The sequence below is a fragment of the Sus scrofa genome, chromosome 5, assembly GCF_054392235.1.
Source record: "Sus scrofa isolate SSC_HxYL_T2T_F1_AM1 chromosome 5, Sscrofa_HxYL_maternal_Yorkshire_Landrace_v2.0, whole genome shotgun sequence".
Classification (NCBI taxonomy): domain Eukaryota; kingdom Metazoa; phylum Chordata; class Mammalia; order Artiodactyla; family Suidae; genus Sus; species Sus scrofa.
Window position 1 is genome coordinate 2,092,665 of NC_139387.1, and position 23,875 is coordinate 2,116,539.

At 50.5% G+C, this 23,875-nt stretch overlaps 1 long non-coding RNA gene across 1 annotated transcript; it reads left to right on the forward strand.

Annotated features, from left to right (window-relative positions):
• Positions 1-7,530: 7,530 nt before the first annotated feature.
• Positions 7,531-13,669, forward strand: LOC146403068 (uncharacterized). Its single transcript, XR_014804648.1, has 2 exons — positions 7,531-7,768; positions 9,378-13,669. It is a non-coding gene; the product is annotated as an uncharacterized LOC146403068 (long non-coding RNA).
• The last annotated feature ends 10,206 nt before the right edge of the window (positions 13,670-23,875 follow it).

Below are 23,875 nucleotides of genomic sequence, written 5' to 3' on the forward strand. Positions count from 1 at the left end.
CAAGAAATAGCAAAAAAGACAAAAAAAAAAAAAAAAATACCTACAGCTAACATTCCTTAATGGTGAAATGTTGAATGATTCTGTCCCAGGATTTGGGACAAGGCGAGGGTGTCCGTTCTCACTATTTAATTGAATACTGTGTGCAAGATCCATGCTATTCAGGGCAATAAGGCTAAGATAAGGAATAAATGCATAGATTTAAAAATAAAACTTACACGCACTTCATTTTTCAGAAACAGTTTTCAGGTAAGAAAACAGGGCATCTGTCAAAAGAAAACAAAGAAACAGTTTCTAACAGTGATAAGTGATTTTGGCAAGGATGAAGACTGCAAGGACAATATACAAAATCAATGGTGTATCTTTAGATAGCAACAAGAAAATTGAAAAGGAAAAGTTTGCATTTACAATAGAGTAAAAACAAAATATATTTAGAAATAAATAAAAGAAAATATCTGCAAAATCACTACACCAAAAATCTATAAAACACCTATAGTATTAATTTAAGGTATGATGAATGGATATTTTTTCCCATGGACTGGAAAACTCAAAATTCATGTTGTCAGTTCTCCCTAATTTAATTCATGGATTCCAGAGATCCCAATCAAAATTTTTTTTTTTTTGTAAAAACTATATATTTTAAAGTTTCTAACTCTCAGGGAGGCAATGATTTTTTTTCAAGAAGACAAAAAGAGAAATGAACTTTGATTCATCAAAGATGTTATCAATCTAAAAACTTTTCTTGTTAAAATGAACATTAAAACTTTAGAAACAAGCCACAGATCATATATATATACAAACACATATATATTCTTTATGTAAATTATATATGCAACTGAAAGTCAACTGAGAACCACTTCATACCCATAAAAATGTTCAAAATTAAAAATACTGAAGACACCAAATATTTTCAAAGATTTAGAACAACTCTAACCTACATGTATTTCTAGTGGAAATGCAAAATGAAACTACTGCTTTATAAAATGGCTTTCTAAACATATATTTACCCCATTACTATTCAGTTCCACTTAGAGAGATAATGAAAATATATGTCCACAAAATGACTTTTATAGGAAGGTTTCTAGCAGCCTTAAGCATCATAGCCCCAAACAGGAAACCACACAAATATCCATCAACAATAGAATGCATAAGCGGATTGTGGTTTATCCCTGCAATGAAAAGCTACTCAGTAACCAAATGCATCAAGCTCATAAACCACGTGACCACGTGGATGGACCTCAAAAGCACCCTGAGTGCAAGAAGCTAGACACAAAGTTACACCTGCTGTAAGAGTCTATCCGCATGAATTTCCAGAACAGGAGAACAGGCTCTATGGTGATAGAAATCAGAATTCCAGGATAGAGAGTGTGCGCGAAATCACCGGGCAGGGCTAGGAGGCAACTTTGCCCTGAGGGAAGTGTTTTATACCTTTACTGGGGTATGGACCGGGTGGGTACATGCATCTGCCAAAGCTTCTGGAACTGTGTATTCAGTATCTGTGCGTTACGTCGTTTAAAACCTTAAGGAACCTAAAAACGAAGTCCATGACGTACCATGGCAGGTTATATTTGAATACCGACATCCAAAATGTAGTGGGATTCTACAAAGTAATAAAAACTTGGAGGCTCGGGGAGAAAAATGGACAAAAGTCTTGAGCAGGCCTTTCTCAAAGGGGATCGCCAAAAGCTCAAAGGAAAAAAACGAAAACCCACAAACATTGGTACTCTGTCTCCTTAATCATCAGAAAAATGCAAACCAAGTCAAAACAAGGTAGCACTCTACTCCTCCCAAAATGGCTTATGTGGTGACAGACAAAGGGACAGTACCAAATGTGGGATCCTCTGCTGGAAGCTGAAGTCCTGTCATCGCCTTAGGAAGACTGGGTAGCAGCGGGTACACAGCAGGGACCTGAGAAGCCTTGACATTCACGTGACTTTGGCGCTAGCATCTCTGCTCCTGAGTAAATCCGGGAAGTGTATATATACTCGCTCACAGACATGCTCAAGAATGTTTCTAGAAGCTCTGCCTGTAGTTCTCTAAAACTGGAAAGAATTTGGAATACTGCACGGACTCGGGTTCACGGAACCCGTGGGCCATGGGAAAGAATTTCTCTTCCAGCACTGACAGGTGTGGCTCCCATAGATAGTGTGTGGCTGATGGAAACCAGTCCCCAAAAAGGCTTCATCATGGCAAGGCTGCATTATATGGAATTCAAAATTCACACAGCCATGTCCAGGAGAGCAGAGTGTGTACCGCTTGGTGTTTTGGGAGTGGGAGAGCGTGGAGTTTAGAGGTGGGTGGACTTGTGTTGCTAATTTACTGGGGCTGCTTTAGACCAACTCATTGGTTGGGCATTTAAGCATGGGACAAGGGACAAAAGGTGATCAGGCCTCTTCATCCTGTCTTGAAGTTGGAGAATGCTAAGTGTGTATTCTCTGGGGTTACTGACGGGGATGGGGGACAATTAGGAGGCCTTTGAGGTGCAGGCATATTCCACATCTTCATCTGGACCACAGCTGCATATGCGGATTTACTTGTGAAATTTCCCCAGGCATTAGATTTTTACAGTTTACTGAGCTTGCAAAAAAATATATCAACCAAACATTAAAAAAAAAAACTTTATACGGGAAAAAAGATAATTTTACATAAAAAGTTAATGTGTGTTTAAAAGCAAATTACAAGCAATTTTTTAAAAAGAAAGAAAAAACAGCTATGAACGTGGAATAGGAACTTAGAAGGTGCGTCTCATGAAATAACCCAAAGGCAGCTCAAAGAAACAAGAACACAAGGAGGTTACTAGGCAAGTGAAGAGACAGAGTTAATTTTTTTAATTTGATTGAAGTATAGTTAATGTACGATGTGCTAATTTCTGCTGTACGGCAAAATGACTCAGTTATACATACATACACATATAGAGAGAGATGATTTTTCATATTCGCTTCCATTATAGTTCATCAGTATTGAACATAGTTCCCTGTGCTGTGCAGTAGGACCTTATTGTTTATTCATTCTATTTGTAGCCGTTTACCTCTGCTAACCCCAGATGTTGAAGCAGCAACATTAGCATTAAGCAATTACAGGGAGTTCCCGCTGTGGCTCAGCTATAGCCGACTAGTATCCATGAGGATGCAGGTTCGATCCCGGGCCTCGCTGATGGTTAAGGCTCTGCTGTTGCCGTGAGCTGTGGTGTGGGTCACTGGCATGACTCAGATCCCAAGTTGCTGTGGCTGAGAGGTAGGCCAGCAGCCGTAGCTCTGATTTGACCCCTAGCCTGGGAACTTCCATATGCCGCAGGTGCAGCCCTAAAATAGCAAATATATATATTGTAAAGCAATTACTATAGCAGTTGGCAAGATCTGTAGTTTTTAAATATGTTGGTGTCATCTGTTTAATCCTCCCTCAAACCTGCAAACTGCTGATCTCATCCTCACTTTACAGGTGGGATTTCAGAAGGACAGGGATTGCAAGCAGCTTGCCCATGGTCACACAGCTAGGAACTTTTGGAAACAAGATTCAAACCCAGGCTGTCTTCTTCAGCAATCCTGCTTTTCACCACCATTCAGAACTGTCTCTGGATGACAGAATGAGAAAGTCTAATATTTTTTCTTCCCATGAAGAAAGAGAAAGAGAAGAGGAAAGAAGATATACTAACAGAAATCAATTTCCATGGCGTTAAAAGAAATGAACCCACCAATAGAAGGGCTGCATATCCAAGCAGGATAAAACAAACTCCACACCTGGGCATGTTGTTAGCGAAAGCCCAGTCCAGTCTGATGAAGACAGCCTCTGAAAAACAGCCAGGAAGAGGAGAGAGATGAATGGAACTGTGTTTCCCACTGCACCTTGTTCCCTCCCAGCTACTTTCCCAGCCATGACACCAACAGACTATGAGTCAGCTCCCCTGTGGCTGGCTTCTGGTTTGGCCCCCAGAGGGCATCTCATTGCAGGGCTGGAGGCTCGAGGCTAGAAGGGGCATCTCTCCCCAGCAGGGATCCCACAGGGCTCTGCTAACATAGCATCTCGCCATGCCCCTGGCTCCTGGGGTGGCAAAGTCTTCCTGTTGTTGGAGTGCTTGGCATTCTCATGGCCCTCATTTCCTTCCTGCCCCCCTGCCCCCACACACTTACAAGTGATTTCATCCAGCTCTCTCTCCATTTAAACCATCTGTGTAAGTTTTGTTTTCCACCAGGATCCCGACTGAGACGGTTGTTGCTCGCAGGAAGGGTCCAGGAAGTAGACTCCTGAAGTGGGATTTGGGGATGAGAGCGCAAGTGACCTCCTTGCTGGAGAAGATCCTAAACAGTAACACACCAGGTGCAATGACCCCGCAGGTGCTTGAAGCATGCCTGAGGCAACGTGGGACAGAGGGCTGACACAGGGCAGGGCTTTGAAGAATCAGGTGATGGCTGCCCTTGGGCATGGTGACCAAGATTGCAGTAATTGTGGAGTGTGTGGGCTTCTGATCACAACCCCGGAGAGATTACAAGGGCACGTTAAAATAAGGGTCTTGCACCTACAAGTGCAGCCCAGTTGGAGAACCAGAAGGTTTCTATGGCAGCCATGAATGAGTCCATTATCTTGTGTGGCCGCTGTGACTGAGGATCAGACCCATCATAGAAGTGAGTGGTGAGCAGGGATTCAAAGTTGACATTCTGTATAACTCGCACATTGTCCAAGCGTCCATGCTGAGATTAAGAACTGGTTGCAAAGAAAGGAGACTTGAGGAGATGTTTGGGGATGCCCAGGGAACAGGCAACCTTGAACCTCCAAATGCCCGTGAAGGTCTCCTGCTGGTGGAAGTTGCCCGGCTCCCGTTTCTGATGAATTAATCTCCTGCTGCATAAAGACCTTGCCATGACTTTGCCTGCAGTCGCTGCCTCATAAAGGGCTGCCAATTCTTTCATGACTCCTCATTTCCTCCAAGCCCGCAAAGTAGTTAAATCACAGCTGAGTTCAGAGAGAAAGTTGCCAGGTCCAGCCTGGGCAAAGTCTGCCTCCTCACCAAAGCCATCGTAGGGGGAGGTCCAGTCCTTTTGCGGAATGACCTTGCTGTGCAGTCACATGTGTACACTGTAACTGATTCAAACTGGGTCTGTTTCCCAACACGCAGCAAAGCCCATCTGCTGACCCCAGGTTGTGGTGAAGGAAAGTACAGCATTTACTGCAGGTGCCCAGCAAGGAGATGGGGCAGCTCCTGCTCAAAAGACCCCAACTCCCTGATGGCTTTCAGGGAAGGGTTTTTGAAGACAGTGTGGGGAGGGGGGGGTCTCAGATGTGTGATCAACTCAGGTACAATCCCCTGATTGGTTGGTGGGGAGGTAACAGGGTGATGCTTAGGGAATCTTAATCATCAACCTTTGGTTCCAACAGGTCTGGGGTCTATGTGCTGGTGATCGGAATGCAGCGAACTTTCTCCCCTTGGTGGGGGTGTCACTAGCTGCAAATCAGCACAAGGACATGGCTCAGGATATCACCTCCATCTCTTGAGGAGAGACTAAAAGTCCATGACTTTGTTTTATGGCTGAACTATTATTATTTGGTCTTGCTTGACTGTTTTCCTTTGCTTCTGCAATTTCTCACTCCTTTGATTAAATCTGCACTTTGGGACTCAGGGGGCGCCTAGGAGGTTAAAGCTTTTATCAGTGAGGTGAGGTTTCTGTCTCCAGGAAAGTCTGTGGGGTTCTGCTGTGAAGGTCCCTAACCCTTCCTCAGAGGGACAGGTGGCCCTTTGAGGGTGACTGTCAAGAAAGGGAAGCACTTTGACCTCATGGGTTTGCCTCAGTCCCACTCAGAGCCTACGTGAGTCCTGCAGACCAGAACACCACAGTGGCCAACCAAGCTATATTAGGTCACACGAAGATAACACACAAAGGTTGGCATAAACTGGTCTCGCTCTGGGACCCATGGGCCAGAAGAACCATCCTGAGATGATTTGTCCAATCTTTCAGTGAGTTGAAGTAGACACTCATGGCATGTGACCTCGTCCCGCAGAGCATCCCTGAGCCACAGGCGAGGTGTTTACAGTAGCTCAGGCCAAGTGTAAGCCCTGAACTATTCTCTCCCACAAGCAAAAGGATACAAGCAATCCCATGAGCCTGGGAATGCAGAGACGGCCACCTTCAACTTGGACTGGGGAAGTCCAGTGGGGTGCTTCCTCCCACACCCATTCACCCCCCTTTTTGACCGGAAGTCAGAAGCAAGCTTAGAGACTAAGGATTATTTTAAACCCCAATGCAGGCTATTGCTAATCACAGCTGCTGCTCAAGATGTGGTGACTTAACTGAGCAAGTTAGCCAAAATGTCGATTCCTAGGTGCTACCGTTCACCTGCTTCAGGAAAAATGTGGGTGCATAGACGTGGGGGCTCCCCTCTAGCCTTGGGCGCTGGGAAGCGGTCTTGAATTCCTAACTCCCCCGCATGTGATACTCTTTCCTCTGAAATTCATCATGAGGATATTTGACGTCTTGGACCCATCTAATTTTCTTCCTTTTTTTTTTTTCTTCTATCTTCTCTCCTAGCCTCCATTTCTTTGTTTCTAATTCCAGTTTTCAGAAAGATGTCCTCAGAAATCTCTTCCACCCTTTTTTATTTTTTAAATTCATGACCACACCCACAGCATGTGGAAATTCCTGGGCCAGGGACTAAATCTGAGCGGCAGCTTTGACCTACACTACAGCTGCAACAACACCAGTTTCTTTAACCCATTGAACCAGGCTGGGGATCATGCCAGCACGTCCACAGCAACCCAAGCTGCTGCCATGGGAGGATTCTTAACCCACTGCCCCACAGCAGGAATGCCTTTGCTGCTCTTTTAATAGGGGCATGTGTTCTGCATGGGCTCTCAGGCTCTCCCAGGGAGATCAGGTCGTGGAGGTGGCTCTGCACTAAGCTGTTGATGGCACCTCCCTTCCATGTCCCACCTCCCTTCTCTCTTACGCAGGTCCTCTGAGGTGGAACCCAGCCCAAGACAGGCTGCTTCTGCTGGGCCACCCTCCGCTAGCCTTTCGTGACCTGCTTCCAAACTGGTGCTGCCCTCATTTCTTCTCTGCCCCCATGAGCTGAGACCTTCTGAAAAGTCCCTTCATTGTCATTTGCATGAGTCTTTGGGAGGGAGCGGAGCTAAACCAGCATGTTGACTACGCACACCTAGCCAGCAGACCTCTCTCATCACCAGGGTGGTACCAGCTTCCGCCCCATTTCATGAAGCCACAAACACAGGTGTTAACACACGACTGGAAAGCTGTAGCCTCTCCCCTTCAAGGGGAAGGAGGCAATTCTGTCCTGTCCTCCGTGATTCTTCAAAATTTACTGGAGTCTGAAAGGAGGTCTCCGTGCCAGGAGGCAGGGAGCTTGGGCAGGTGTGACGGTATTTCATCGTTGCCACCATAAATAAGCAGCGCGAGCCCATGGCCTTACCCTGGGAAGGGAGTGCAGGCCCACGGCGGCCGCCACCCCCACCAGCCCTTTCATCCCTGGACCGTGAAGTCATCCTCATTAGCGCCGACTGGAACACTGCCCCCAGCAAGGTCACTCAGAGAGGCGCGTGCGTTCCGTTAGCGCCCCACAACCCCAAGAATAATGAAAAGACCGGCTCCCAAATCAGGTTCTGGTGAGGGCTGTGCTGCCCTGATATGACATTAGGACAGGCTAAATTGTTTTCATTAAAATGCAGCGCATTGCTGTCGATGAGAACAGAGCTCCCTCCACGGAGGCGGATTCCAGATGCATGCCCGTTTCACTGAATTATGGAAAATTAAGGCGCTTCCTAAAGGTACTCACGCTTTCTGGATGGGAGGCTGGAGCAGGCGCATGATGAGGGGGGGCCGGGAAGAGCGGGCATATGTCTGATTCCACTTTGGACAGCAGCAGCGACAACAAAAATAATATCCGTTCATTAAAAGCAGAGAGGGAGAGAGATTTATATCTGAAATGGGTGCTTTTGATTTGATCCCCGGAGTGAGATGTCATAAATAGCTGTTAATTTGGGGCTGTTTACTAAAAATTTAATGCCTGCAGAAAATCTATTTGACTCATCAGAAATGTAATAACGTCTGCCAGGAAGACGGCTGCAGAGAGAGGAGCGATTTGGGCTGAGACCGGAGTGCAGGGGAGCCGGCAAGGGCCCGAGAGCTGCGTAATTAATGCCGCTCTGCTTCCCGCGGAGTGGATTCAAACCCAGCTGAGCGTCAATTAGAGCAGCCAGCCTAATCCTCAGGCCTGGATGCAGCCAGGAACATCTTCCCTCACACCCCCCCCCCAAATATTATTGCCATTAATATGTGGCCATTGACTGATTTCTTAACTCTCCTGATGAATGGGGTTAATGATCACAGCAATTATTTCATCCCATCATTTTGTCACTCTGCCTGGGAAAACAGAAGCATTTCCTGGGACACGAGGAAGAGTTTCTAATAAAGTTGTTGTGAGCTGAGACCCCAGGGAACCGACTCTGACCCGTCGCCACACCCTTGGTAGTGGGGTCCGCGGCGAACGGCTCTGGGAGCAGAATGGCGACCTTGGATCCCAGGGCGCCGCTGAGCCCAGCAGAGAGGACCTCAGGCCTTTTGTCTTTCTAGATCCTCCAGCGGCAGCCCCTCCCTGTGCTGCTTCTGCTCCTGTGTGTTCCCTCCTTGGAGTATTTCGGATGCTCTAGCACTTGGCTCCGGAGACCAGAGAAAATGACCTCACTCGGTCTCTTCCCGCCTTCCTAGCTCATTAAGTGCTGTGGAGCATCCAGATGGCCGCTCGCTGCCTTCCGGGTCCTCCTCCCCACCCCTGCCTGCCGGGGGGACCCAGCATCTCCTGGACACACGTGAAGGGAGAGCGCTTGGCAAGCTGCCCAAGGTCTTTTCCAGAACGAGCATCCCTCACCTCATTTCCAAGCCCATTTTCTTCCTACTGTCCTAAGTCGCTGCCCTAGCCCACCTGAAACGTCCATCAGAGCCCCCCAGCCTGGGGCCATGCTTCTGGCTGTGGTCCATCCTGTCCGGAGACCCCCATCTGACGGCCTGGAGACAGGGAGCTGCCCCACCCACGGTCCCAGGCTGGCTCAGCTCTTCCTTTCCACACAGAGAGAGGGGAAGGGTCTCTGCAGTTCTCCAGGCCAAGGGCCGCGGCCTTCAGAAACCAGTCTCAGATTTCAGACCCTCCACCCCCTGCTCAGCCCCGTCCCATGAGCCCCTGGGGTCCTCAGGGCACTGGGGTTGGTGCTCTCTCTGGACGGGACCTCTCTCCCATCCACTCACTGGGACCCTCAGCTGGGCTAAGTCCCTTGCAGGGGCGGGGGCACTGCCTTCCCCGACGCCGTGGACAGAGTCTCTCCTCTCCTGGGCCAAGGCCAGGCCTCTCAGTCCCGATAACCTTTGCTTTCTTCTCCTCAGCACCGTCCTTTGAGGGCCTCCTGTGTCCACCTCTGCTGGCACAGCCCAGCCAGCTCGGGAATGGCCGAGACTTTCTCATCAGTCTGGACAGCACCAAAGTCTAAGAGCAGCTTGGAGGATCTGCCTCCGGGAACCGAACCAAGAGGTCTTATCAGAATCAAACGCAGAAGTTCTGGTCGTGGCTCAGCAGTTAACGAACCCAACTAGCATCCATGAGGACGTGGGTTCGACCCCTGGCCCTGCTCAGTGGGTTAAGGATCTGCCGTTGCTGTGAGCTGTGGTGTAGGTCGCAGACACGGCTTGGATCCTGCATTGTTGTGGCTGTGGCTAGGCCAGAGGCTACAGATCCGATTAGACCCCTAGCCTGCGAACCTCCGTATGCCACGGGAGCGGCCCTAAAAAGACAAACAGAAGAATCAAATGCAAAGCCAGGCAGAGTGGCCAACAGGTAGCGTCTCCCTCCATGAGCTGGAAGATAATTTATGGTGAAGTTGGCACTAGGATTCTAAGGTTCAGGACTTGTCAGGTACCTCCCTGCAAAAGCATCCCCCATCTCAGGGGCTCCACATATAGGCAGTTTGCTGTGGAAGGTTCCCGGGTGGAGAGTCCAAGCTCCAGGACCCATCAGATGGAAGGACCAGCGTCTGCCTCCCCCAGCTCCCAGCCCCCGTGCCTAACAGCGCCTGGCGGGTGGCAGGAACACAACAGTGATGAGTGACTAAGTGGACGGATAAATAAAATAACAACATGGAAACAGAAGAAAATGGACATACCTGCCTCTTTGGCCCCTCCTGGTCTTGGCCAAATTCTGCCACTCCCCGTTTCCCGCCCAGAATCTCAAAGGGGTGACGCAAGGCTGCTCAAGCCAAAGCTCTTCTGGCTCCGTGTCTTGCATTCGCTGTCAACGCTCTCTTTCACTTCCCCTCACAGAGCTTCTGTAATGTGGATCAGGCTGTCGGGCTGATTCGTCAGGCTTGACATAAATGCACAACAGCTTCGTATCTTGATGCTGTCTTTACCTTGGCAGTGGACTCCCAGCCGTAACACGGTCACTGTCACTTCAAAGCCGTGCCTCTCCCCTTGCAAAAATACACCAAGAATAAAGAGAAGGCAGGAGAAGCCTGTGGTCACAGCTTGAGATGCCACATGCAGCGGGCACAGAAGCTGGCATGTACCAGCCTGGGAGAGACGACAGCCATTCTGCTGATGCCAGGATGGATGGACACAATTGGCCACAGTGGGGGCATTCACACCCCAGACGTGGACAACCCTTCAGATCAGGCTTCCGGTTTCTGGAGAGCGGGCAAGGCTGCACAGCCTGGGCCACCCGCCCTCCTCCCTTCCTGCGCCTTTCCTTCTCGGCTGATCTTCGCTCTTACGCAGACGTACTCGCTGAGGGCTGCCCAGCGCTGCACACGTGCGGCCATCGTTTCCATCACGTGCGTTAGTCTTGATGCGGAAAATGACAAGACCAAACGAGTCACCGTGCATCATCAAACACCAGTCTGCCGTCCGTGCTAGACGGGGGGTCTGGGGCTCAGCCCGGGACGGGTGGGGAGACTCTCATTTTTCACGAAAAGGGTTCACTAGGAGAGCTTGTCAATGGCGTCCATCCAATGTGCCAATTTCTCTCTGAGCAGCAGGGCCCAGGGAAGCAGTCTGCACTTGGCAAGACCAAAAAGTCCCATCCCATGGTGCTCAGGGGCCGCGTGGTTGAGATGCAGGACAGGGATTAGGGACCCAGGGCTTTGAGCTCAGCTCTGGACCACACCATTCTTGGTTGGGGGGGGGGTCGAACCCTGTGCACCTGCATTGGTTCACCTTCACTGCGGAGGTTTGGGCAGAATCTAGGAGATGAGGAAACACACCTTGAGGGCTCAGGAAGGGCCTAGACACCCCGTGTGTCCCGCTTGCTGTGTCACCTGCTCTGTGCTGTTTTGTTAGACCGGTCCTGTGGGATCCTGAACCCCAGCAAGTCTGCCGAGTCGTGTGACAAGCAGCAACGCCGGGAAGACCTGATGTCTCTGACCCCCTGTGGGACCTCACCATGCGGGAGCATCCGGAGAGCTCAGAGAAGCCCTCCGGGGGAGGCGCCTATCGGACTCAGAAAGTCTCAAACATTTCAACAGAGGGGCGCCTCCGCCCGGTGGGGACCGCTGTTCTGACTCAGGAAGCTCGGCATCAGCACAGCTCTCGGTAAGCCCAGCAGGGCTGGAATTCGAGAGGCTTCCGTAGGAGCCACGATGAAATGCCCTGGACCTCAGGGGAGCATCTGACACCCCAGAGCATGTGATTCGCATCGGGGAACAGAGACGAGAGAGGGGTCTCACCAACCCCCAAGGGGGCCGGTGAGGGAACGGACACGTGAGGACCTCCCAGCGCCACGTCCTCCGTCCCAGCTCCGTCTGTGGTGTGACCTTGGTCCAACGTCCAGCAGGGTGCGTAACACCCAAAATGGTGCCGCTGTTGCCAAGCGAGCGGGTGGATGCGTGGATGGAGGAGGCCTGGGTGGAGGGTGTGGGGGCTCGGAGGGGGCTCCGCCAGGCGGGTCTGACCACGTCCGGCTGGGACGTGGAGGCTGTGGGAAGAGGCCAGGAGGAGGCCAGAGGAGCGAGGCCGTGGGAGGAAGGCCCTTGCGTGAACACTCTCCCCCAGGCCGAGCCGCAGCCCAGCGCAAGGACGGGGGTGGGGAGGGGGATGCAGGAATGGGGAGGGGAGAGCCAGCTGGGGGCGAGGAGCCCCATGGCCTGACTTCGGGAACACAGCCCAAGCCCGTGGAGCAGAGCCTGCAAAGTCTCCTTCGAGAGGATTTGGAGTTCAAGTTCTCGCCAAACCCGTCCGTGCCCAGGAGCGAGGGAGAGTGAGGGGCGAGGTCAGGAGTTCATGTCTACACCTAGAGAAGGAACCCAAGTACCTGAGAAGTTGGCTAGAAAGCCCGCCTTCCAACGTGAAGCCAGTCAGTGGCCGCTGGTGCAATGAGCATCTCCTATGTGAACCCTCACCCTGAGGGCAGCCTGTGCAGGACCCCTGGGGACTCTCCCCTGGCTCTTCCTTGCTCCTCTGTCAGGCCATCGGGAACCTCCTCTGCCTTGTGTAATAGGCAGGGAGCCCCGATCCACGCGAGGACGCGGCCGTGGGTGACCGAACTACCCAGCATTCAAGTACCAAAGAGGGGCGGGCTCACTGGCAGCAGAGGAGGAAAGCCTAGTGGGGCCCAGCGAAATCAAGGTGGGCTTCAGGGTGGAGGCGATAACTGAGGAGGCTCCTAAAGTTCTGAGTTACACGTTGTGATCTGAACGAGGCCCTCTGGGAGGACGTCTCCCTCGGCCCTTCCTCGCCCCATCCGATACCCACACCCCCAAGGCCCCCCATCAGCTGCACGTCCATCCAATTTCCCAAGAACCCAGAACGACAGAGAGCAGCAAGTACTAATTTTATGCAAATGTTCTGTGCCTTGGGGCACATCCTTGCGGTGATTTATGAACAATGATTAAAAATAACTCATTGAATGTAATCCCACATGAACAAATACGAGAAGACAGGATTAAATTAACTTTCTTCCTCCCCGCCCCGGAAAAAGAACTCTGAAGGTCACCACCCTCTTGGAAAGGCAAGTCCCTTCCTGCATTCATGGTCAAGGTTCCCGGGCCCCCAAGTGAAGTTCTAAACACAGAGGGCGTGGCGCTGAATACGCTGTCCTGCAATTAAGCCTGTCCTCCTCTTTGTCCTTGGTCGCCTTTCAACCGCTGTGCATGCTCTTTCTGCCCAGAATCAAGGTTTTGAATTGGGATGCGCTGGAAAGTTCTCCTAACACCGTTTTCTTCCCCGGCCCAAGAGGACCCTTGCTGGGAAGGGCTCCAGGCAAAGAGCCGTGGGTCTTCCGTGCTGTTTCCCACCTGAAAATGACCCACGTTTCCAGCCACAGCCCCACGTAACGTTCCCAGCCACAGCCCCACGTAACGTTCCCGTGAACACAGCTTATAAGGATGCAGGCTCGGGACGTGGAAAGGTTTCCAGACCCGGGCCTTCAAGGGCGTTTGGTTACTTGATGCTGCTCCCTTATCAGGGGGGCAGGGGGCACGAGTGGGAAAACAGGCAGAGAGGGTTTTGCATCAGGAAGTCATTCTTGGACTGAGAGCTGATGCAAAATACACATCATAGAACTGTGCAAATCCATGCAGGCATCTTGCTCTTTTTTTTTTGTAAATGGAAGTGTAGTTGATTTACAATGCTGTGTTAGCTTCAGGTGTGCAGCAAAGCAATTCAGATATATTACACATATATATATATATTCTTTTTCAGATTCTTTTCTCTTACATATTATTAGGAAATATTGGGTAGAGTTCTCTGTGCTCTACGGTAGGTCCTTGCGGTTTCTCTGTTTTGCGTGGAGTGGTGTGTATGTGTTAACCCCAAGCTCCTAGTTTATCCCGACTCCCCCTTTCTCCTTTGGTGACCACAAGTCTGTGTTCTATGTCTGCGAGTCTGTTTCTGTTTTGAAAATAAGTTCATTTGTGTCCTATTTCAGATTCCACATGGAAGCGATGTTGCATGATGTTTGTCTTTCTCTGACTGACTTCACTTAGCAGGAGCATCGCCAGGTCCATCCACGTTGCTGCGAATGGCATGATTTCATCCTTTTTTATGGCTGAGTCGTATTCCATTGCACATATGCACCACATCTTTAGTCAGGCCTCTTATCACTGCAGTGACGCACCTCACTCCTATGAGGCATGTCCCTTGTCAGTCAAGTTCCAGAGGCCGCTTGTTCTACCTGCTGATCAAGGGGGCCAGGCTTGGTCAGAAAGGTGGAGGGACTCGCAGCCTGAAGCATCTGCCTTCTGCGCCTCATGTCCCTTCAGCCTCCTTCTGGGGAGTCCTGACCCTCTGGGTCTCGATTTTTTTGGATTATAGTTGATGTGCGATATTACATAAGTTATAGGGTACACGTTTAAAGGTTATCCTCCATGTATAGTTATTATAAAATATTGGCTGGGTTCCTTGTGTTTGGGCAATATATCCCTATAGTTTATTTTATTGAGGTTTTTTTTTTTTCCGTTTTTTTAGGGCCACACCTGCGGCATATGGAGGTTCCCAGGAGGCGAGGGGTCAAATCAGAGCTGCAGCTACCGGCCTCCACCACAGCCACAGCCACGCAGGTTCTGAGCTGCATCTTTGACCTACACCACAGCTCACTGATCAAGGCCAGGGATCGAACCTGTGTCCTCATGGATCTTAGTCAGGTTCGTTAACCACTAAGCCACGATGGGAACTCCCCTTGTAGCTTATTTTATACCTTATAGTTTTAGCTCTTCATCCTCTCCCCACTGGGAACCACTAGCTTGTTCTCTCTAAGTCTACTTTTTTGTTATATTCACCAGTTTGCTTTTTTTAATTTTATTTTTTGTCTTTTGTCTTTTTAGGGCCTCACCTGCGGCCTATGGAGGTTACCAGACAAGGGGCCTAATCGGAGCTGTAGCCACCGGCCTACACCAGAGCCGCAGCAACGCCAAATCGGAGCTGCATCTGCAACCTACACCACAGCTCACAGCAATGCCAGATCCTTAACCCACTGAGTGAGGCCAGGGATCGAACCCGCAACCTCATGGCTCCTCGTCGGATTTGTTTCTGCTGCGCCATAACGGGAACTCCTGTTGTAGTTTTAGATTCTACATACAAGTGATATCATAGAGTGCATCTTTCTCTGTCTGACTTATTCCATTTAGCTTTAATGCCCTCCAAGTCCATCCGTGTCGCTGCAACTGGCAACATGTCTTTCTTCTTTGTGGCTGAGCACTGTTCCAGTTCTAGTAGTGTGTGTGTGTGTGTGTGTGTGTGAATGTATCAACTACCTCTGCTTTACACCTTCATCTGCTGATGGGCATTTCAGGTGCTTCCATATCTTGGCTATTGTAAATAGTGGTTCTATGAACATTGGGGTGTGTGTATCATTTCAAGTGAGTGTTTTGGGGGTTGTTTGGCTACATACCTGGGAGTGATTGTTCTAGTTTTAGTCTTTTGAGAAGCCTCCCTTCACAATGGCTGCACCTGTTTACTGTGACTCCTGTCTTATCTCATGATGGCACCTGTGGCCCTTTATTTCTAAGAACTGAGCTATGGCATCAAGAGTCCCAGGCAGCTGGAGTTCCCGTCATGGCACAGCAGAAACGAACCCAACTAGCATCCATGAGGATGTGGGTTCAATCCCTGGCCTCGCTCAGTGGGTGAAGGATCCAGCGTTGCCGTGAGCTGTGGTAGGTGTCACAGATGCCGCTTGGATCTGGTGTTGCTGTGGCTATGGTGTAGGCTGGCAGCTGTAGCTCTGATTCGACCCCCTAGCCTGGGAACCTCCATATGCCGTGGGTGTGGCCCTGAATAAAATTCTTTTTTTCTTGCAACATCAGTGAATGGCTCCTTAGATCCAACGAATAAGTGACAATGACGCTCGTAGTTCTCCACATTCCCGTTTTCGGATGTGGAGACAGAGGGTGATGGGTAAGGAACTGTGATCCCAAGCCCTCGTCTACCCTGGAGCCTCCTCTGGCCCGAGTGGCCTTGGCCAGGCCACAGAAGGAAAATATTGTACGTGGATCTCAGCCAGAGGAGGCGTCTGGGGGATCAGACTCTGAAGACAAGATCTAAACGGTGTGGGGCCATCCTTGTCACCTGGCTCCAGAAGGGGAGGCTTGTGCTGGCCAGCCTTGCACCCCAAGGCCCGCCTGGTGTCCTGTCCCTCCTGCAGAGGGGACATGGGGCCAGCTATGACTGAGAGAGTTGAGATGGATGTGTTTATCTCTCGGTGACCTGGAAAAATGAAAACCTTCATTGCTCATGGCCCCGGGCGGGATCTCTGAGCTGTGTTTTCTAAGACACCAGGCACCAAGCATGAGTTTGCACCTGCAATTCACCGGCTCTGACCCCCCTGGAAATAACTCTCGCAAAACATCACTTAGGAATCTTTATGACTCAAGCTGCTCATCTATCTGCCCAACAGGTCAACTCTTGGCTACTTGTGAAAGATGATTTTTCAGAAAATCTTCTCAAATAATCCCTAATTCCCTTTTTCTCATAACCTAGAAGAATACAACGTTATGGCCTTGAAAGGGAAGAGCAGGAGGAAGCAGCTTTCTTGGGGCCCCATGGGCCCCGTGAGCTCCTGCCCACCCTTCTCCCTTCCCATTGGAGCCTCTTCGCACCCTAAACATCCGACAGGTGCCTTCACCACTTCCCCTGCTTCTGATCCCTCCCTCTTTGGAGGCACCAGAAGCACAAGTCACATGCTGCCTGCTGGAAGCAGTGGAGCAATGAGATCCCCAGAACTCTCCCTGACCCACTTTGAGGTGAGTTGTGTCCACCGCCGACCATCCTTTACAGGGGACGAGGCACCAGGGAGCCCTCTCACTGTGCACCCAGGGCCCAGGACAGCTCCCAGGAACCAGGACCCAGGAGCATGCCCTCCATCTGGCTGCCTGGCAACCGCCTGACCGGCACTCCTGGGGCAGGGGGTCTGAGACTGTCAGCTCCTCTGGGCTCTTCCTAGGAGTTTTGCCCCAGACAGCAGAAGTTGTGGTGAATTCTCTGCAAAGGAACAGCTTAAAAGAGGAAGAAAAAACAACAACAACAACAACAAAATAGGAAATATCCTGCAGCCTGGCCCCTTCCAGGGCTGTGTAACACCCGGCAAACCATGCACCCTTCTGAGTCCTCGTGTTCTTCATCCATAAGCTGGCCGTCCTCGCGGCCGCCCTGCACACGCTCCAGGCTTATTTGAAATAGGAGGGGACGTAGAAAAGCTCTTAAGAAGAATAGCTCTGCAGGTGGATGGTGAGTGCCTGCCTGTTAGCGGGCAGCCGGCAGAAGCTAAGGTCTCTGGGAATCAGAATCAGCTCAGGAAGCATGGGTCCTGCTAGATCTCCCTGCTGTGCCTCCTGGGGGCTGCTTCCCCAACTGGTCCAGCCTCGGGACGGGCTGTGAACCCCTGATGACTAGAGCTTCCCCCTCATGGCGGCTGCCGCACCCCAGTTCTTGGCATGTGACATCCTGACATCTTTACCCATTGGTGGCCGCTTTGGTGACGTCGAACAGCTGCCTGAGCTGTGGGGATGCCGGGGACAGCAGGACAACCTCTCCTGGGATAGAGAAGGTCCTGCTCCAGCATGCCCCGTGCTGGGACAGCTTCTGAGGACAGAGAAAAAGGAAGCAGGATGCCTGTCCCAGGAGCATTTATAGTGGGGTCTGGGGCAGTGGGCGGTGGGAGCGGAGTAAGAGCAGTGACCAGGACCGTGAGTGCGTCAACCCTGAACTCCTTGAAAGAAAGCGTCTCCAGAACATGCCCTCTTGACTACGTGGGGCCCTCGCTTTGGAGGGATGTGAGCCCGGCCTTCTGAAGATAAAGGACTGAGGGAGGCTGGGGATGAGAGGCTGGGGTCTCATTGCCTTGGTCTCTGCCCTGAAGTCCCACACGGGCTGGAAGAGGACAGCCAGAGTGGCTGCGTACCCGTGGACCCTCACATGGAAGGGCGAGGGGTGCCCGTTGCCAGGGGCAGACCCAGGCTGGGAGGAAGAGGGGGCTTCCTCCAGATGCGGCACTGGAGTGGAATGTAGCCCCCAGGCCTTGCCCAGCTGCCTCCTGCAGGCCCAAGTCTTCCTGGGAGCTTGGATCACGGGGCCACGCCTCAACAGGGGGTGAAGATAAGCCATGGCTAATTTTGTGGGACTGGGGCCAGGAGCCATATGCTACAAGACAGGGCTTGGCCTGAGCTTGTGGCCAAGGAGAACGGCCCTGCTTGTGGAGAAGGAGCCTAGAGGGGAAGGCCCAGGTGTACACAGGACAGGTAGAGGTGTCAGCAAAGAGCAGGTGCTTCCAGGACGCTCCCTTTTCAGGGCAGAGGGTGTGCCCTGGTCACAAGACCTGACACGTTTGGGTCCCAGAGCAGAGGAGACCAGGTTTGGTGTTTTCCAAACGTGGGGACAGAAGCAGTGGTTGCTGGGGGGGCAACGGTACCCCCTCCTTGACGGGCCAATGTCACCCCTCCAAAAGCCATCTCTGGGCTTTGCATCGCCCAGGTTGGGCAAAAATCCTCTCCAGCACTTGAATCACATGCACAGTAGGAGTAACTGGGTAAGAAAGACTCATACCCTCAAAATAAGCAGCACGGGGGACTTGGCACCTGGAAAGCACCCCCGCCCCCGTTTCCCTAGTAACTTTATCCTGAGGATCATTTTGAGCCAGGAAAACGTAGCGCTGTGACTTCATAACCCGAGATTTATGTGTCATTAAGTTCCCGCAGTCCCTGGTAATAAATAAGGGCTGAGGACCCAGAGCTCCCACCCTTTCTGCGGGAGTTGATGAGAGGCAGGCGCTGAGGAGGGGGGCTCTCTTCCCGGGCCCCAGGTGGGAGGGGCTGCGCTCCTGCAGAGCCCACCGAAGAAGGTCAGAACTGCTGGAAAGTAGGTGCCAGGATCCCAGGGGTGGCTGGAGATGCCTGGTGCCCAGGCTCACAGGGATGACTCTAGAACCACTCTAATCCATCAGGAAATGGAATCCAGGGCCGAGTCTTGCCTACAGTCAGTCCAGTGAGCACGAGGGGGCGGGTCCTTCAGCAGAAGGATGCTCTGTTACTCGGGACCCACGTGGTTGAAGGCAACACACTCACCTTCAAGTTGCTTAAAGTAAAAACATGTCAACCCCTTAGACGTTTTCTCGAAGAAATAAGATACCCCAGGAATGCAGGTACCAGCATGGTTCTAGGTGTTTTGGGGTCTACAGCTAATAATTCCCACACCCTTGTGCATATATTTAAAATTTTCTCCTTTTTTAGTGTATTATTTCGGACAGAATTCTAGAGAATAATGCGTATCTTCTTATCCACTATTGGTTCTCTGGGTTTGGTTAGATGACTGTCTTTAAAAATAAAATGTTAATAAGGACTTCCCATTGTGCCTCAGCAGGTTAAGGGCCCAGTGGAACCTCCATGAGCATATGGGTTTGATCCCTGGCCTCGCTCGGTGGGTTAAGGATCTGGTGTTGCCATAAGCGGCAGTGGAGGTCGTAGATGTGCCTGGGATCTGGTGTTGCTGTGGTTGTGGCATAGGCTGACAGCTGCCGCTCCAATTCGACTGCCAGCCTGGGAACTTCCACGTGCCGTGGGTGCGGCCGTAAAAATAAAAAATACAATGTTAATTAGAGGGTCGAGGTATCCTATGTATTCCTCTCTGATCTCACTGTTTTGCATTTTTTGACTTTAAAAGGCTTGTTTACATTCTATAACATATTGGATATACACATTGAAACTCGTACCTCTGACCAATACTACGTTTTTGAGATTTAGATGTCTGGACCTGGGGCAGACTACCACACGCCAGGTGGCGTATGACCCACAGACTGTTTCTCACAGTTCTGAAGGCGAGACGTCCAAGGTCAAGGCACCAGGGCAGCAGTGTCTGGGGAGAGCCCTCTTCCTGGTTCAGAGATGGCACCTTCTCAGTGTCCTCCAGGGCAGGAGGGGCGAGGCCACTCCCTGGGTCTCTCCTGTAAGAGCACTGATGCCATGCATGGGGCTTCACTCATGACCCAATCCCTTCCCAAAGTCCCCACTTCAAACACCATCACCCTGGGGGTTCGGTTTCAAAACGTGAGTTCGTGGGAGGAACACAAACACTCAACCTATTGCAATGGCTGAACTCGCCTGTTTCCTGCTATTTCTGCTCTTCGGTTTTTCATGGGGGGGTATTTTCATTGAGATAATTGTAGATCTCTTGCCGTTGTGAGAAATAACACAGGCAGGCCCCATGAGACGTGTATCCAGCTGCCCCGGTGGTGACATCTGGATAACCCATAATATAGTCCCACAGCCAGGATGGTGAGACTGTCCACGCCTCTGAATCCGACCTCCAGTTTTCCTTGCGCTGTGTGCATGTGTGTGTGTGTGTGTGTGTGTGTGCGTGTGTGTGTGTGTGTGCATTAGTTCCATACAATCCTCTCGCGTGCGTAGGTTCACGTGTCCACCAGAACAGACAGAAGACAGCACGTTCTCTCACGAGGAGCCCCTGCCCGCAGCTAGGCGGCAACCCATGGAATAGGTGCAGCACATTTTGTGCAACCATTCACCCACAGAATGTTCCCAGTTCGAGGCTCTTATGAACAAAGCATCTACGAACGTTCATGCAGAGGGTTTTTTGTATAAACAGAACTTTTCAGAGATAAATACCGGAGAAAACAATTGAACATTCAGTTGTGAAAGAAATGACCAGACTGGTTTCCAGAACGCTGCTGGTATTACATGCCCAGAAGTAACGTGCGCATGGCCCAGTTCTTCAGCATCCTCGCGAGCATTTGATAGTATCATTTTTTTTTTTCATTTTAGCTAATGTAACAGGTGTGTAGTGATCTTCTGCGGCAGTTTTAATTTGCTCTTCTCTAATGGAGGGCTGATAATGTCTAACCTTTCTTGGTATGCTTATTTACTCTCTGTATATCCTCTGAAGTAAACGGTCTCCTTCTCTTTTTTTTTTTTTTTTTTGGTCTATTTTATAATTAGATTGTTCTGTGTTTTTAACTATTGGGTTGTGAGGGTTCTTTATAAATTCTAGATACTAGTCCTTTGTCAGATACGTGACTGGCAACTATTTTCTCCCAATCTCCAGTTTATCTTTTCATTCCTGTCATGTGGTTTTGGACAGAATTTTTTCAGTTAATTTGATAAAATCCAACTCACACATTTGCCTTTTATGAATCGTGTTTTTGGTGCCAAGTTGGGGCCACTCTTTTTCTTATTCTTGATCCCAAAGATTTTCTTCGATTGTTTTCAAAATGTTTATAGATTTCCATTTTAAAGTTAAGCCCCGGAACTATTTCACATTAACTTTTGCGTAAGGCATGAGGTCGAGGCGAGCTGCGTTTGCTGTGTCTGTGGATGGACCACTGTCCCGTCACCACTTGTTGAGAGATCAGTCCTTCCCACTTCCTTTTCCACCTCTGTCCACGGGTGCCAGCATTTTATCACCTCGAATGCAGAGCAGACGCCTGTCCTCCACGCGGGCAACCTTTCGCCCCCACTTTTAAATATCGTCGTCTTTCGTATCGAATGGCATATTAATTTCCATTTCAGTCATGACATCTGCTTTGTGAGGAGGAAGAAGATGCTCTGGGCGTTCACAGTCCCCTTCTTTGGCTTGTTCTGTTCAGATGCTTCACACTTTCTTCACCAATTGTTCCCTCTCTGATGGGAGACTTTCCTCTGTCCAGTCTTTAAAAGCACATCTTCCAGCCACAGTTGCTTTCAGTCTGCCTCCATCTGGGAATGTCTTTGAACCTGGGGAACAAGAGCTTCTCCATATAGAACTTGTGATTGTCAAGCCTTTTCTTTCCTCACCTACTTCCCTCCGGCCTCCATGGTTTCGGGGGCGATCTGCTGTCGCCGGATCTGGTTTTCACTGATAGGGAACACGCGCCTTCATCAGCTACCGGCACAGCGTTTCTCATCTGATGCTTGATAGGCATCATAGTCTTGCCTGGCAAAGCAGTGCCACTGACTTTAGCCCCTGAGCCATGAAGCCTGTAGCTTTCTCCGCCTGAGAAAACCACAGCCCACCACCCAGTTGTCCTAACTCAAAGCCAGGGAGTGGTCACAGAATGGCATTTTCTTTGCTACTCATTATGCATTAACGATGCATTGGTGTCCTCGTCCATGCCCCTCTACTCGTTGTCGCAGCTATGACTCCAGTTCCAGCCGACTCCTCTTTTGTCTCATCACTAGGGCAGCTTCCTCTCAGGTCCTCAGCTTCCTCTCTTCTCTACAGCAGCCTGGTGAATGGTTGGAAGCAGAAAACATCTCAGGTCCCAACACTGCTATGATGCTGGTTTGCATCACACCTGGAATAAGAGCCATGGGAGCCCAGAGATGCAGGTCTGACCCTCCCTTGAAGTTGCCACCTCCTGCTCTACCTTCATTTACAGGATGCCCCATGCTGGGCTCAGACCCCACAAAACTTATTTCCAGCCCATGGTGTCACTTCGTGTTCCTTCTGTTTGAGATGCTCCCCCTGAGGGATCTCCTGTGGCTGTTCCTTCTTCAGGTCCCAACTAACCGTCACCTTCGCAGAGAGCCCTTCTCCTGGGGACCTGAACCTCTACTCAGCACACCCTCCTCCTCACCCCCAGGAACATCCTCTGGAATATTACCTGTCTTATCTTTCCCAAAGCACAGCAAGTGCTGGACATCCACGTATCTCCTTGCGGAGTGTACGTGTTGTCCACCTCCTCGCACAAGGACCCACACCCTTGGAGTCTAAGAACTGTGCTTGTTCCATCCACTACTGCGTTCCAGGGCCATCCTCTACCCCAGCCTCATCTCCCGCCGAGTTGGACCACAACAGATGTTGGATAGAGAGTGAATGCAGTTATCGAGAACATCAGGTGCACCAGGCAGGTGGCTGAGCCAAGCAAAGCACCTAATCAGATCACCAGGACCCTTCCCACGGATCAGGTGTCCTCTTGGCTCAATTGTGACCTTCCTCCAACCTTGATGCAACCCCTCCAGTGAAGAGAAAGAGCCAGAGAGACACAGGTAAGCCGAATGAGAGGCTGGAGCAGGAGAAGGTGAGGCTCAGAAAGGGCTGATCTGGCACCTGTCTGTACCAGACCTGGTCCAAGCTCTTGGATTTCTGGAGGCCCTACAAAGCTGCGCCCAAGTCTGCAGCTGTGTTTCCAAACCAGACCCAAAGAGACAGAGGCTCTGCAGCCACAAGTCCCAAATCTGGTGACCATGGCCCATGACCTGTCCTGATGTCCCCAGTTCACAGACATCCAGCCAGACCAGAATCCCCACATTTACTGTGGAGGGAAGAAGACGGGAGGCAGAGGGAGATTCAAGGGGGTGGGTAGAGGAAGCAGAAGGGAAAGGAAGAAGCCTGGAAGGAAGGGAGGGGAGAACAGAGTAAGCAGAAAGAGGCAGAAGCAGGATGGGAGACATAAAATTGAGAGATAATTCTTAAACTGGATGCTGGCTCTGGCATGGATTTTATAGCATATTATGAGATTCTAATGCAAACCAGTGCCTCTGTCTTTTTATTATTATTTATTTATGCAGAAAACCAACTGAGCGATCAGCATGGAGATTCATGAATTTGAACTCCAGCAGATCGAGTGTTTCAGGAGTAGTGGGTTGTTATTTTCTTACCTCTGCCTCCTCTGGCTTTCAGTGTGTGTAGCTCTCAATGGGGAAATAATCTTCCCTTTGATTTCAAACGGTCTCTGAGTCTTTCGGCATCCTTGGGGCTGCTGTGGGAAGTTGGTAAGTCATTCACTCAAGAGCCTGGTCTGGTAGATATGGATTTATAGGCACAATGTCTGTAGAAAAAGAGTCTCTGGACCCAGAAGGACCGTGAAGCAATTTCACTGCAAAACATGGACTTTTTTATTAGCCTCATCCATTCATTCATAAGCTATGGTATCGCAACTGTGCAAAGACCCAGCCATCCATCCCCTCATTCATTCC